Source organism: Oryctolagus cuniculus, chromosome 18 (genome assembly GCF_964237555.1).
Source record: "Oryctolagus cuniculus chromosome 18, mOryCun1.1, whole genome shotgun sequence".
NCBI lineage: Eukaryota > Metazoa > Chordata > Mammalia > Lagomorpha > Leporidae > Oryctolagus > Oryctolagus cuniculus.
In genome coordinates, this window is record NC_091449.1 from 18613167 (window position 1) to 18626083 (window position 12917).

At 51.1% G+C, this 12917-nt stretch overlaps 1 long non-coding RNA gene across 1 annotated transcript; it reads left to right on the forward strand.

Moving 5' to 3' along the window:
* The first annotated feature begins 498 nt into the window (after positions 1-498).
* LOC138846481 (uncharacterized) lies at positions 499-7282 on the forward strand. Its single transcript, XR_011383998.1, has 2 exons — positions 499-1462; positions 2150-7282. It is a non-coding gene; the product is annotated as an uncharacterized lncRNA (long non-coding RNA).
* The last annotated feature ends 5635 nt before the right edge of the window (positions 7283-12917 follow it).

The window sequence follows — 12917 nt, forward strand, 5'->3', positions numbered from 1 at the left end:
GGGTGCAACCTGACCCTCCTCCATCACCACCCCGGCGAGAAAGAAGTTCCCCCTATGAGCTCCGTTCCATCCAGAGAACCTAGATGCCGGCCCCAAGAAGACTGAGCGAGCCCTGGGGAGGAGGAAGGGACAGCCGAAGATGGAGGACGGCCAAATAGTGACCCAAGCGTAGAAGCGCCCATCACATGCAGGCAATGGAGTGTGCCATCAGCATCGTCCGGGGAAGCGACCTGATGCTTTTTCCTTGCTCTGGGGACCTGGGCCTCTGCAGGAAACCTGCATTCCTTCCAACCACCCGGGAGCCACGGGGAGTAAGAACGCGAAGTTGTCCCCTGTGAGCTCAGGCGTCAGAAGTCGTGCCTTCCCCAGCTCATGGAGCCGGCCCTGCTGGGGGGCTCCTGTCTCTTGTTGTTGTTGTTTTTTTTTTTTTTTTTTTTTTTTTTTTTGACAGGCAGAGTTAGATAGTGAGAGAGAGAGAGAGAGAGACAGAGAGAAAGGTCTTCCTTCCGTTGGTTCACCCCCAAAGTGGCTGCTATGGCAGGCGCGCTGCGCTGATCCAAAGCCAGGAGCCAGGTGCTTCTCCTGGTCTCCCATGGGGTGCAGGGCCCAAGCACTTGGGCCATCCTCCATTGCACTCCTGGGCCACAGCAGAGAACTGGACTGGAAGAGGAGCAACCAGGACAGAATCCGGTGCCCCAACTGGGACTAGAACCCGGTGTGCCGGTGCCACAGGCGGAGGATTAGCCTAGTGAGCCGCGGCACCAGCCGGCTCCTGCCTCTTTAGGAAAGTGGTGCAGGGACTTTGGGATCCAGCCACAATGGGTTCAGAAAGTTTAGCCAAGGAAAAGTTCCTGAAGGCCATTGGCCTGGTTCTCCAACCCCACTGAAGACAGAGGAGAGGAAGGGAGGAAGGCTACAGATGTGCTGTCAAACAAAATCTCCACCCACTCCTGCCAGATGCGGGCTCTGTTAACAAAATTCCTCTGCCCCTGTACCAACCCCATGCCATATGCTGATCCTGAAATGATGGGATGAGACACTCAATCCTTATTTTTTTTTTCTTTTTGCTGTTCTGGCCATTTCTTTCTTGAAGTTCAGTATTTTTTTTTTTAAGAATTCCACTTTCAAGTGGAAATAGAGCCCATTTGAATTCTGGTCCTTTCACTACAAGTCTTTACTCTGATCTTCAAAGTATCTTACTGTCGGGAGAAATTAAAACTCGGATGTGTTCTGATGGACAACCGAAGACCAGAGGAGAAAGCAGCTGTTTCCGTTTTCTCCAAGTCTACCACCCGCAGGACTGAGTCCTCCACCCCTATGGATATGGAGTCCCTCTCTTTTCCTTACAGATTCCTTGAGTCGCTGCCACAAATTCCCGTCTTCACCAGTGAGCTCGGCATGGCCTCTGCGGTCACTGTCACCAGTGCAGCCAGACTCTGTGGACTCGGCCAAGGGTGATTTGGTAAGCCACATGGAAGCCAATCGCCACTCACAGGCACCCACCTTCAGGTCTCCACGGTGACCCCCTGTGAGCTTCCCCCATTCGCCAGGGCCAGGCCAGCCGGAGCAGACACCCCCTACCAAGGCCACGTCTCCACCACTCCACCTGGTTTTATGCTCAGCAGCCCCAGCCAATTTTTAAAATATATTTTAAAAGATTTATTCATTTGAAAGTCGAAGTTACACTAAGAAAGGGAGAGACAGAGCGCATGAGTGAGCTTCCATCCCCTGGTTCATTCCCCAGATGGCTGCAATGGCCCTAAGGCTGGGCCATACTGAGGCCAGGAGCCAGGAGCTTCTTCTAGGTCTCCCACATGGGTGGCAGGGGCCGAAGCTCCTGGGCCCTCTTCTGTTGCTTTTCCCAAGTACATCAGCAGGGAGCTGGACGGGAAGTGGAGTAACGGGGACTCCGCCGTTGTCCATGTGGGATGCTGGCATCGTCGTCCCAGGAGGCAGCTTTATGCGCTACACCACAACAGCAGCCCCTTCGTATTCTTTAACTCCTTATCCTCTTTGGGCCTACACTAGTACGTTATTGTTTTCAACAATCAGGAATGCAAGTGGCTTCTTGGTACCCCACTACCTTTCCCCAAACCTCTCCCGTCCACCCCAGAAAATCCTTGGAAGATGGCTTCTTCTTCACCCTCAGGCATGACCTCTCTGAAGGCGTCTGCTCTGAGCCTGGAACTTCTGACCTGGAACACGTGCAGCCTCCTCTCAGCCGGTCCTCAGAATAAACGCACAGACCCCACGTCCATTAGATACAGCGAGGCGTAATTGGTGGTGGCCATATCGGTCCTGTGGTTGTTAGCGGAGAGGCTACTCTTCCCCTCCCTCGTCCTTCTGCGTCTGCCTGCAGGACGATGAGCCCCCCTCGTGCCAGCACCTGAAAGGGTAGGCACGTGTCGGATGGAATGTCAGGGGCTGTGGCCAGGCCCCTTATTGTAGATAAGGGAAAACCAGGAAGCTTAGACTAAATTAAAAACAAAAATTAAAGAAAGAAAACTCATCGTGGGAGAAAAGAGACAGAAAGTCAAGTCACTTGCCCCCAACCATTCAGCTTTTCCCACGAAAAGGTCGTGCTGTGCTGCTAAGGGCTCAACCTGGTACTGCCAGATTTTAAAAGTGAACCAGGAGGTCGCGGGCTGTTCAAAGACGGGTGCATCCCGGCCACCGCACCATTTTGTGACAAGAAGAAGGCAGGGGTTCCAGCCTCGGCCGCATCAGCCCCTAATGCATCTGCCCCAAGTCGCGGGCGACTTCCGCCCCAGCCAATTTTAAAACCTCCCTTTGAATCAGGAACCACCCCTCGGCTGAAATCCTGGGGTCCTGATGGACAGCAACGGAGAGCTACTCTGCCCGGTGTCCTGTTTTCTGGCCCACCTGCCAGGGATTCCACAGTCGCCTTCACTCGAGTAGGCAGCCGCTCTTCAGACTGCGAAGTCAGGGTTGGCTTTGACTCTGATGAAACCATTGTGGATAAGCCACACCCACTTCCCAGGAGGCTGGCTTCACACCTCCCCCTAAGAGCTTTTCCAGCTCCTTCCCTTTGGGTAACCTGGCAGGCTCCGCACAGTGCCCGTACCCAGTGACAGCTTAAATGGTTCTGTGATGACTCAAAGGTGAAACCATGAGCTGGAACAGAGGGGCTGACAAAGGCGATGGCGAGAAGCTGACAGAAAATGGAAGTAGGTGACTGAAACAGGACCAGAACCATCCTGGCCACTTGGTCTAAATAAACAGATTTGACTGGCTTTGCCAAAATACAGTAAATTTAGTTTTGTTTTTTTATTTGACAGATAGAGTTAGACAGTGAGAGAGAGAGAGACAGAGAGAAAGGTCTTCCTTTTTCCATTGGTTCACCCCCAAAATGGCCACTACGGCCGGCGCTACACCAATCCGAAGCCAGGAGCCAGGTGCTTCCTCCCGGTCTCCCATGCAGGGGAAGGTGCCAAGCACTTGGGCCATCCTCCACTGCCTTCCTGTGCCACAGCAGAGAGCTGGACTGGAAGAGGAGCAACCAAGACTAGAACCCAGGACCCACATGGGATGCCGGCGCCGCAGGCAGAGGATTAACCAAGTGAGCTACAGCGCCAGCCCCAGTAAATTCAGTTTCTAGTGAAACTCCAGATAACATGCAGAACACCGCTCAGGCACTCATTTATCCATTAGCCAACTTACTGAGTACCGAGGATGCGCTTGGGACAATTTTAAGTGCAGCATCGATTACAGAAAGGAAAACTTCCTGCCTTAATCGTGCCTACATCCTAGTTGTAGGGGAGAGCACAGGCAAGGAACGTAATCAAGAAGTAGATTACTTCATAGATCAGCAGTAACCAGTGCCGTAGAGAACAAAGCAACTCATGGGGAATTGAGTTTGGGGATGGGGAGAAGCATGGGTTTCAGGTTTCACACTGAATGGACAGGGCAAGCCTCACTAAGGTGAGATTTAAGTGAAGTCTAGAAGGCGGCAGTTGAGTGAGCCACAGAGTTAGTCAGTGGAAGGGCAATCCAGTCACGGCAAAGGCCCGAGGAGGGCCCCTTGGTGCCCTCAGGGAATGGTCCTTGAAGCCAACGGGGATGGAACGGAGTCAAGGAGAGGAGGGGGCTCAGAGAGAGGACAGAGCAGAGGCTGTGCAGGCTTTGAAGGAAGCCAGGAGAAAGCTGCCCCCTCCTGAGAGTTGGGGATGAGCGATGGGTAGCTGGGGGCGAGCCCACAAGCGAGGAGAGCTGTCAGGAGGCTGAGGCCGTGGTCCAGAGGAGGGATCGTGGCGGACTCAGCGAGAGTGATGGGGACTGTGTCCTCCAGATTCCATGCATTGGACACACAGTCCCCTAAGTCATGTGTTCATGGTGTCTGACAGGTGCGTCATGGAGAGGTGCGTGGGCCATGAGATTCTGCCTTCTTGAACGTCTTAATTCGCTCGTGGACTGAGGGAGCCAGGGACTGAGAGAGCCGTGGGCTCTCCAGGGAGGGACTTTACAATAACAGCAAACTCTCTCTCTGACTTGCTCCATCTCGCTGCATGATGCCTGCCACCATGACACAGGGAAAAGGTCAGTTGGTGAGCAGTCGCCAGTGCACACTCTGGGCCTGCCCAGCCTCCAGACCCGGGAGCCAGACCAACCTCTGTTCTTCATAAATGGCCCAGTCTGTGGTGTCCAGCCAGAGCAACAGAATCCCTGAAGTGACCACAGTTACTAATCACAGAATCGGGTGGATAGTGTTCCTCGTCCTCATTGAGAAAAAATTCAGGTGCATTTCCTGCCTCTCAGAGGTAGCCTGTGTTCAAGCCCCAGTTTGCACGGGGTCTTTACTGGTGCTCCCACCACCCCTGTCTCCCATACCACAGATGGCCCAAGTGCTTGGGCCCCAGCACTCACATTAGAGACCCATATGGAGTTCTAGGCTCCTGGCTTCAGCCAGACCCAGCCTTGGCCACTGGGCCATTTGGGAAGTGAATCAGCAGATGGAAGATTCTCTCTCTCTCTCTTTCTCTAACTCTGCCTTTCAAATAAATAAATATTTAAAAAACAAATAGAATTAGATCACCCATCAATCCATCAGAGGACAAGGGCCCACTTGCTGGCTGCAGTCCGGGGTTGATTTCCCCCAATATGCTGCAGGATCACAGTTACTGGAACTCTCGCCTGTGGTGAATGAGATGAGCTACATATGTATGGGGGTAACAAAGGCTCTTGAACTTGAAAAATACATGAGAAATAGCAACTTTAAGGACTGTATAATTGGTTAGTTTTCTGTAACCTCCATAGAATAGCTAAAGAAAACAGACTTTAAAATAAAGGAACTCAGAGAATGTTAGCAAAGCCAGAAAGCTCCCTTGTTTAAGGCATTCTCACCCTGCAGCAAGAGAGCAGGCTTCGCTGAAAACTACTGACGAGGTGCAGTTATAATGCAGTAGAGCTTCTGCACTCCTATTCTGCATTCAATTCACGGCCCTGGCAGGTCTGTCACACTGAAGTCAGCGCCTGATACGGAACGAGTTGCACCTTGAGATCTGGGATGTATTTCAGTGGATGCATTTGAAAATACTTGAGGGGCTGGCGCTGTGACGTAGTGAGTAAAGCTGCCAACCTGCAGTGCCGGCATCCCATATGGCCGCTGGTTCCAGTCCCGGCTGCTCCACTTCTGATCCAGCTCTCTGCTATGGCCTGGGAAAGCAGTAGAAGATGGCCCAAGTCCTTGGGCCCCTGCACACATGTGGGAGACCTGGAAGAAGATCCTGGCTCCTGCCTTCAGATCAGCACAGCTCCGGCCATTGTGGCCAACTGGGAAGTGAACCAGTGGATGGAAGACCTCTCTCTCTCTCTCTCTCTCTCTCTCTCTCTCTCTCTCTCTCCCTCTCTCTCCCTCTCTCTCCCTCTCTCTCCCTCTCCTTCTCTATGTAACTCTGACTTTCAAATAAATAAATAATTCTAAAAAAAGAAAAGAAAATATTTGCACTCGATGCTACTGGGCTAACAGATGTGGTCGCCACCTCCTTTTGGGAGGACAGGGGCCTCCCTTTATCTGGAGACCATCTAGAAGCCTCACCTAAGACAGAGGCTTCCCAAGATACTGAGGGTTCTTTCTGAGGACAGCTCATGCCTGCCTTACGAAGCAGAGTGGGAGAGTGTGGAAAACGGGAAGAATGTGTAGGTGAAAGAGGAGAGGAGGGAGGGAGAGAGAGGGAGAGAGAGAGAGAAGTGGGAGGGAGGCAGGAAGGGCAGGAGGGGGCGGGGAAGAGAGGGGAATGCTAGCTGCCAAGCACTGAGCAGTATAATTGGCACCACCACTGCCGGACATCCGGGTACAACAACGTGGGGACCCGGCTGCTTACCGTGGCCTGATCAGGCTGAGCATCTTCATTTCCCCTTCGAATTTCCCCGTCACTCTCTGCAAAGTGCTGTAAAGGAGCACGGCCCAGGTGACCCAATCTTGCTGATGCCTTCATCTCTATTAGTTTGTGCAGAGATGTTTTCCTCGACAGGAAAAGGACCGAAGCTGCCTCTCCCTGCGTCACTTTATGTCACGGTGTCATTTATTCTCCAATTCAGTGAGGACAGATCCGTGCAGGAACCATCACCGGTGCCAAACTGAAGATACAGCCAACACAGGAGGGACCTGAGGTGCACCAGGAAGTCAGCTGGGAGATCATGAGTCATGTTTACACGTTCCCCAGATGTCCTGGGTGCTGGCATTACGCAGGTCTGTGAAGTTCCGCGGGTGAGAGTAACAGCACAGAGGACATTCCCGTTCCCCTCAGCACCTGTGAGTTTACCTTCAGCTTCAGATGAGCACAGTATCTTATACACAACAGGCTCCTCCCTCCAGTGGCTGGATCTCTGAAAAAAGACTAAAATCCATTCAAATGCAATAATAAAAAAAATGTAGTGTCATCATTCAAACAGAAAAGGACGCATATTAAAAATACAAGGCGGGGCCGGCACTGTGGTGCAGTGGGCTAAGCCACAGCCTGCAGGGCCAGCATCCCATATGGGTGCCAGTTCTAGACCTAGCTGCTCCACTTCTGATCCAGCTCCCTACTGATGTGCCTGGGAAAACTCCAGAAGATGGCCCAAGTCCTTGGGCCCCGCACCCATGCGGGAGACGTGGAAGAAGATCCTGGCTCCTGGCTTCGGATCAGTTTAGCTCCAGTTGTTGTGGCCATTTGAGGAGTGAACCAGCGGATGGAAGACCTCTCTCTCTCTCCCTCTCTCTCTCTCTTTCTCTCTGCTTCTCTGTAACTCTTTCAAATAAGTAAATCTTTTTTTTTAAATATTCCTTCTTGCATGAAGAAGTCTATATTAAATCCTTCAACTGATTGGATATGGCCCACCCCAAATCATAAAGGCTAATGTGCTTTACTCAAAGACCACTGATTTCAACGTTAATCTTATCCAAAAAATGCCTTTGCAGAAGCAGCCAGAATATTTTCTGGCCAATTACAAAATCAACATGAAGGGAGTAGGCAGCAAGCCCTCTCCCTGTAGTTTCCAGGTTAACGGAGTTCAGAGGGAGATGAGCAGTCTGCACGTGCACAGCCGCTGTACCTGGGAAAGCCTGCAGAACACAGTGGATGGACACACGTGGAGAGCTGGGAATCAATTCCAAGGCCGGAAGCCTGCTGCTACCATCAAGCAGAATCCTATTCCGTCCTCAAATGTTATTGAGCTGACAACAGGAGACAGTGTGATGCGGGCTTAATAAAAGCTGGGTTGGAAGGCAAAGTGAATCTTACATTTGCCTGAATTCAGCTTTACTGATACATAAACAAAATGAACTACGCCGCAAAAGCTCCAGGCAATTCAGAGAAATGTTACTGGAAAAGTAATCAAGAAGAGTAAAAACCCTGTAATGCATGGTAGGACAGAAAGATACATGTCTTTTAAATTTAGGTAATAGTTGTTTAATTAGCCTGATTGTATTTATTTTCTTTTTCAAGGAAATTATTTTTAATATTTTTCATTTATTCATTTGAGAGGTAGAGTTACAAAGGGGGGGGGGGGGGAGACAGAGAGAGGGCTTTCATCTGCTGGTTCACTCCCCAGATGGCTGCAATGGCTGGAGCTGAACTGATCCAAAGCCAGGAGCCAGGAGCTTCTTCCGGGTCTCCCACACGGGTGCAGGAGCCCAAGGACTTGGTCCATCTTCTACTGCTTTCCCAGACCATAGCAGGAAGCGGTATAGGAAGTGGAGCAGCCAGGATTCAAACAGGTGTCCATATGAGATGCCAACACCAGCCCCTCAAGAAAAATCTTAAGACTACACAACACTATAGCCTATAATTTTATTTTATTTTTATTTTTTGAAGATTTATTTATTTACTTGAAAATCAGAATTACACAGAGAGCGAAGGGGAGGCGGAGAGAGAGAGGGAGGGAGGGAGGGAGAGAGAGAGAGAGAGAGAGAGAGAGAGAGAGAAAGGTCTTCCATCGGCTGGTTCACTCCCCAGTTGGCCACAATGGCCGGAGCCGCGTGGATCTGAAGCCAGGAGCCAGGAGCTTCTTCCAGGTCTCCCACGTGGGTGCAGGGGCCCAAGCACTTGGGCCATCTTCCTCTGCTTTCCCTAGCAGTGAGCTGGATCGAGAGTGGAGCAGCCGGGACTAGAACCGGCGCCCATATGGGATGCCGGCACTTCAGGCTAGGGCGTTAACCCTCTACGCCAAAGCGTCGGCCCCTAGCCTATAATTTTAATATCTAATAAAAATTAAATCGCTTTATCAGAGGGCGGCTACATTTCCCTCACATGTTTAGTCTATAGCAATACCAGGTTACATTCGCCTACTAATATTTTATTGAATAACATAAGTTATTTTGAATAGCTACCATATTTTCACGTTAACGTCAGGATACATTTTAGTACCTATTACAGGATTTTTTGTCATCTTCCAGCTCCGGGTTCCGCGGCCAGCGCGCTCCTGCGCCTGCGCATTCCCAGTCCCTGGGGCGCCTGGTGGGCAGTCCTTGCGCGGCCGTTTTACGCCTCTGGACTACATTTCCCAAAGGCCACTGAGGCCAGGCCAATTTAGCTTGGACTACATTTCCCAGAGGCCACCGGGGACAACCAGGACCCCGGATCCCACTGCCAGTTTTTCGTTACCGTAGCCCGGCAGCGAGCTTAGGCTAAGGCAGTGCGTGTTCTCTGGGGAAGGGCTTTGCAGACTCCGACCAACCCCACGGGGTAACCAGGGGTTGAGTGAAGACGACAACAATAATGGGAGGAACTGGGGGACCTCTGCGGACGTGGGCCGGCGCGGGACCTGGACCCCAACAGGCGGCGAGCGCGAGGGCAGGGAGGCTCCGTGGGCTCTGGCGGGGTCTCAGGCGCGGGGGTCGTTGCGTGCGCTCGTGCGCGTGCCCGCGAGGACTGGGTGCCCCTGCGTCCGTTAGCTGTGGGGGTGCCGCCGTGACCTAGGCCTCGGCTCGGCTTCCAGCCGCCGCGCGGGTCCGCACCGGGCAGTGGGCCCGCGCCGGGGCGGTTACCAAGCCTTCCGGTGATGTTCTCCCGCAGGAGACGCAGAACTACGATTGCACGAGTTCTCTGTCGTGTGTGTGTGTGTTTATCCAGTCACTCCTGTATTTGAGAGAGCGAGGGAGACAGACAGGTCCCCCTTCCGCGGGCGCGCTCCCCAGATGCCCTCAACGGCCAGGTGTGGGCCAGGCCGGAGCCTGGAGCCCGCGCTGCCTCCCAGGGGTGCGCCAGCAGGAAGCCGGTCTGGGTGGCCTCGGGCTGCGGGATGCGGTGTCCCGGCACCGTGCTGACCGCTGCTGACCTTTCTGAGCCGGAGGGGTCTTCAGGGGACCTCCCCCGCGGAGACTGCGCCTCCTGCCAGGCTGGGAGCTTGGGGAAGCAGAGCCCGGCTCCCTTTCTCTCCCGTTGGTTCTGGATGTGAGGCTGTGCTGGGAATGGCCGTGCGCACGATCAGAGCTCAAGACCATGCAGCTGGCTAGGTCAGGGACGCTCACGTGATGGACTGGTGGGCGGTGAATAGGGTTAGTCCTGAGAAGGGGTACCCGTGTGAGCCCGAGATGTGCACAGTTACGGGCAGTGGTAGTCAAGAAGTGTTTAAGTTCTTTAGGAATCCCATCTAAATATGAGATTTTCTAAGATATTTTGCAAGGTTCTTGTGGGCAATATTTTGGTTATTTAGTGAAGGAGAACAGGGGTTTGGCAAGTTTGTGAGCATCTTTTCCGTAGGCAAGATTCCGTCCACTTTGCATTCATTCTCTTAGTCTATAACCACCACTTAGCCAGAGTTATGTCTTCCAGAGAAGACTCTTGTTAGTGAATGAGCCTAATTATATTGATAAAGTACAATTAATGGATGTGCATATGAAATTTCTGAAGGCAGAGTTAATACAGACTTGTGAAAAAAATGAGTAACCTGAAGATAGAATAGTTATTTAGGGATGCATTCTCTCCCTCTTTCTTGCTAGCTTGTGACTAGGGTTCTGTTTTGTGTCTAGAATAGATTCACGCTAACCACTTATGTTAAGAAGCAAAAGACTCTTAATTCTTAGTTTAAAAAGGAGGCTGTTGGACTTCATACCATGCGCATGCGTGCTCCAGGAAGAGAAGAGCGCGCCCTGAGCCTCCTGTTGTCTGAAAAAGACCCTCGAGGCTGGCGTGGCTCAGCAGGCTAGGCCACCACTTGCGATGCTGACGTCCTGTGTTGGAGTACCTGCTGCACCTGCAAAAGTAGCAGAAGATGGTCCGAGTGCTTGGGCCCCTGCCATCTGTATGGGAGACCTGGATGGATGGAATTCTTGGTTCCTGGCTTTGGTCTGGCTCAGACCTGGCTGTTGCCACCATTTGAAGAGTGAACCAATAGATGGAAGATCTCTTTCTCTTTCTGCCTCTCCCTCTCCCTCTCTCTCTCCTTCTGACATTCTGCCTTTCAAATAAATAAATCATTGAAAAATTTTATTATCTCTTTTAAGGATTATAGCAGTGTTATGTAAAAGCTGTTAGTGCAGGTAAAAGGATTTCCAAAGACCTGTTGTACAAATTACTTTCCCAGTGAGAAGCTTTGATATTTCCAGCCATCATATCAGAGTGGGGCCTCTTTAGTTGCTGGAGGGTGGGAGAAATTTAAGTGTCAATTCAAGTGTCTTTTCTGGTTTTTTTTTAAGAATGATTTTTTTTTAATTATTTATTTGAAAGGCAGAGTTAGAGGCAGAGAGAGAGAGAGAGAGAAATAAAAGTCTTCCATCCACTGGTTCACTCCCCAAATGGCTGCAATGGCTGGAGCGGAGCTGATCGAACGCCAGGAGCTGGTTTGGGGTCTCTGTGGGTGCAGGGGCCCAAGCACTTGAGCCATCTTCCACTGCTTTCCCAGGCCATCGCAGAGAGCTGGATCGGAAGTGGAGCAGCTGGGATTCAAGCTGGCACCTATATGAGATGCTGGCACTGCAGGAGGCGACTTTACCCACTACACCACAGTGTCAGCCCTGTAGAACGATATTCTTAAGGCTACTTTCTAAATTTTGTATTTAAAATTATAATAAAGCATGCCAGAGAGATGTGTCCATAAAAAATAGAAGCAAAGTTCTTCTTTTGTAAAAATGAAATAAAGGGCATGTAATGTTCTTCATATAATAAATTCAATAATAACAGCTAGCTCATGTTATATAATTCTTCTATTAAGTGTTTTCTGTGGGTTTTCTTACTCTTCAAGAGAACCGTATGTAGTGACTGGTGTTCTTAACCCTGTATTAGTGATGAGAAAATCGAGCCTGATTGAGTTCTTCTATTTTCTCCACTTGTCCTGTCTTGGCTGACCTCACCCTCTCCTGGCACCATGAAAAAAGTTCTGGCTTGGGTGATATGAACTGTTTTTCAACATCCAGAGTATTAGGGTGGAATGAGGAGAATCTGTCAAGGGGAGCCATGGAGCCCAGTGTCAGGCGTAGATCAGCCCCTCCAGAGGGGCCTGGCGGGAACACTGCAGGCGTCAGCCTCCTCCAGAGGGGCCTGGCGGGAACACTGCAGGAAGAGGTCTGCCCTGCGTGCAGCTGTGAGCAGCTGGGTTCTGTGGGCTTCAACCCTCCCCCCTTCCCAGATTTTGTCTGCAGGTGGTCGTAGCCTGTAAGGAGGCTGACAGGGAGGGACGAGGAGGTTTATTGGCTTCCGTCATCTGTGGACATCGAAGCCTCCTTTTCTTCCAGCTTGGGTTTCCCAGAGTCTGATAGAACTCCAACAGAGACAGATTGGTTCTTACGTTCCTAAAGGCATGGCTCACATAAGTCGGTGTTTCTCCTTGAAATGCTGGGATTTGTAGGTTACATAAGTATTTTTCATGAATTAGCCTGAAGTGTTCTGCCTAAGACGGCACCATCTAATCACCTACCTCTTGAATTCCTCCTGTTTGGAGGAATGATGCCAAGTACCTGTTTCCTCCTTATGAGACTGTTTTTTTTCTAACTGGCGTTCATGCATTCATTGAGTAAATTACGGAGCAGGTACGATGTGGGATGTCTTGCCGGGGGGCTACCATAGGGCAGTGAAGGAGTGAAATGTCCTAGAAAATTGTTTAAGCTCCCCGGGCAGTCTGTGGCTGGGGAGTTAGAGCCATGGGCTTCACTTGATGGCTTCATTGGACCACACGTCAGAAGATTTGGAATTCCCCAGGAACCTGATAAGATGACTGATCACCTTGTTAATAAGATGAGATCTCATGTCAAAGTGCCAGTTTGCGTTCCAGCTGTTCTGCTTCTGATCTAGCTCCCTGCTGATGTGCCTGGGAAAGCAGTGGATCATAGTCCAAGTTTTTGGGCCCTGCCCCCTGCATGGGAGACCCTGGATGGAGTTCCAAGTTCCAGGCTTTGGCCATTTTAGCCATTTGGGGAGTGAATCAGGGAATGAATGCTTTCTCTCTTTCCTCTCTCTATTACTGTGCCTTTCAAATAAATA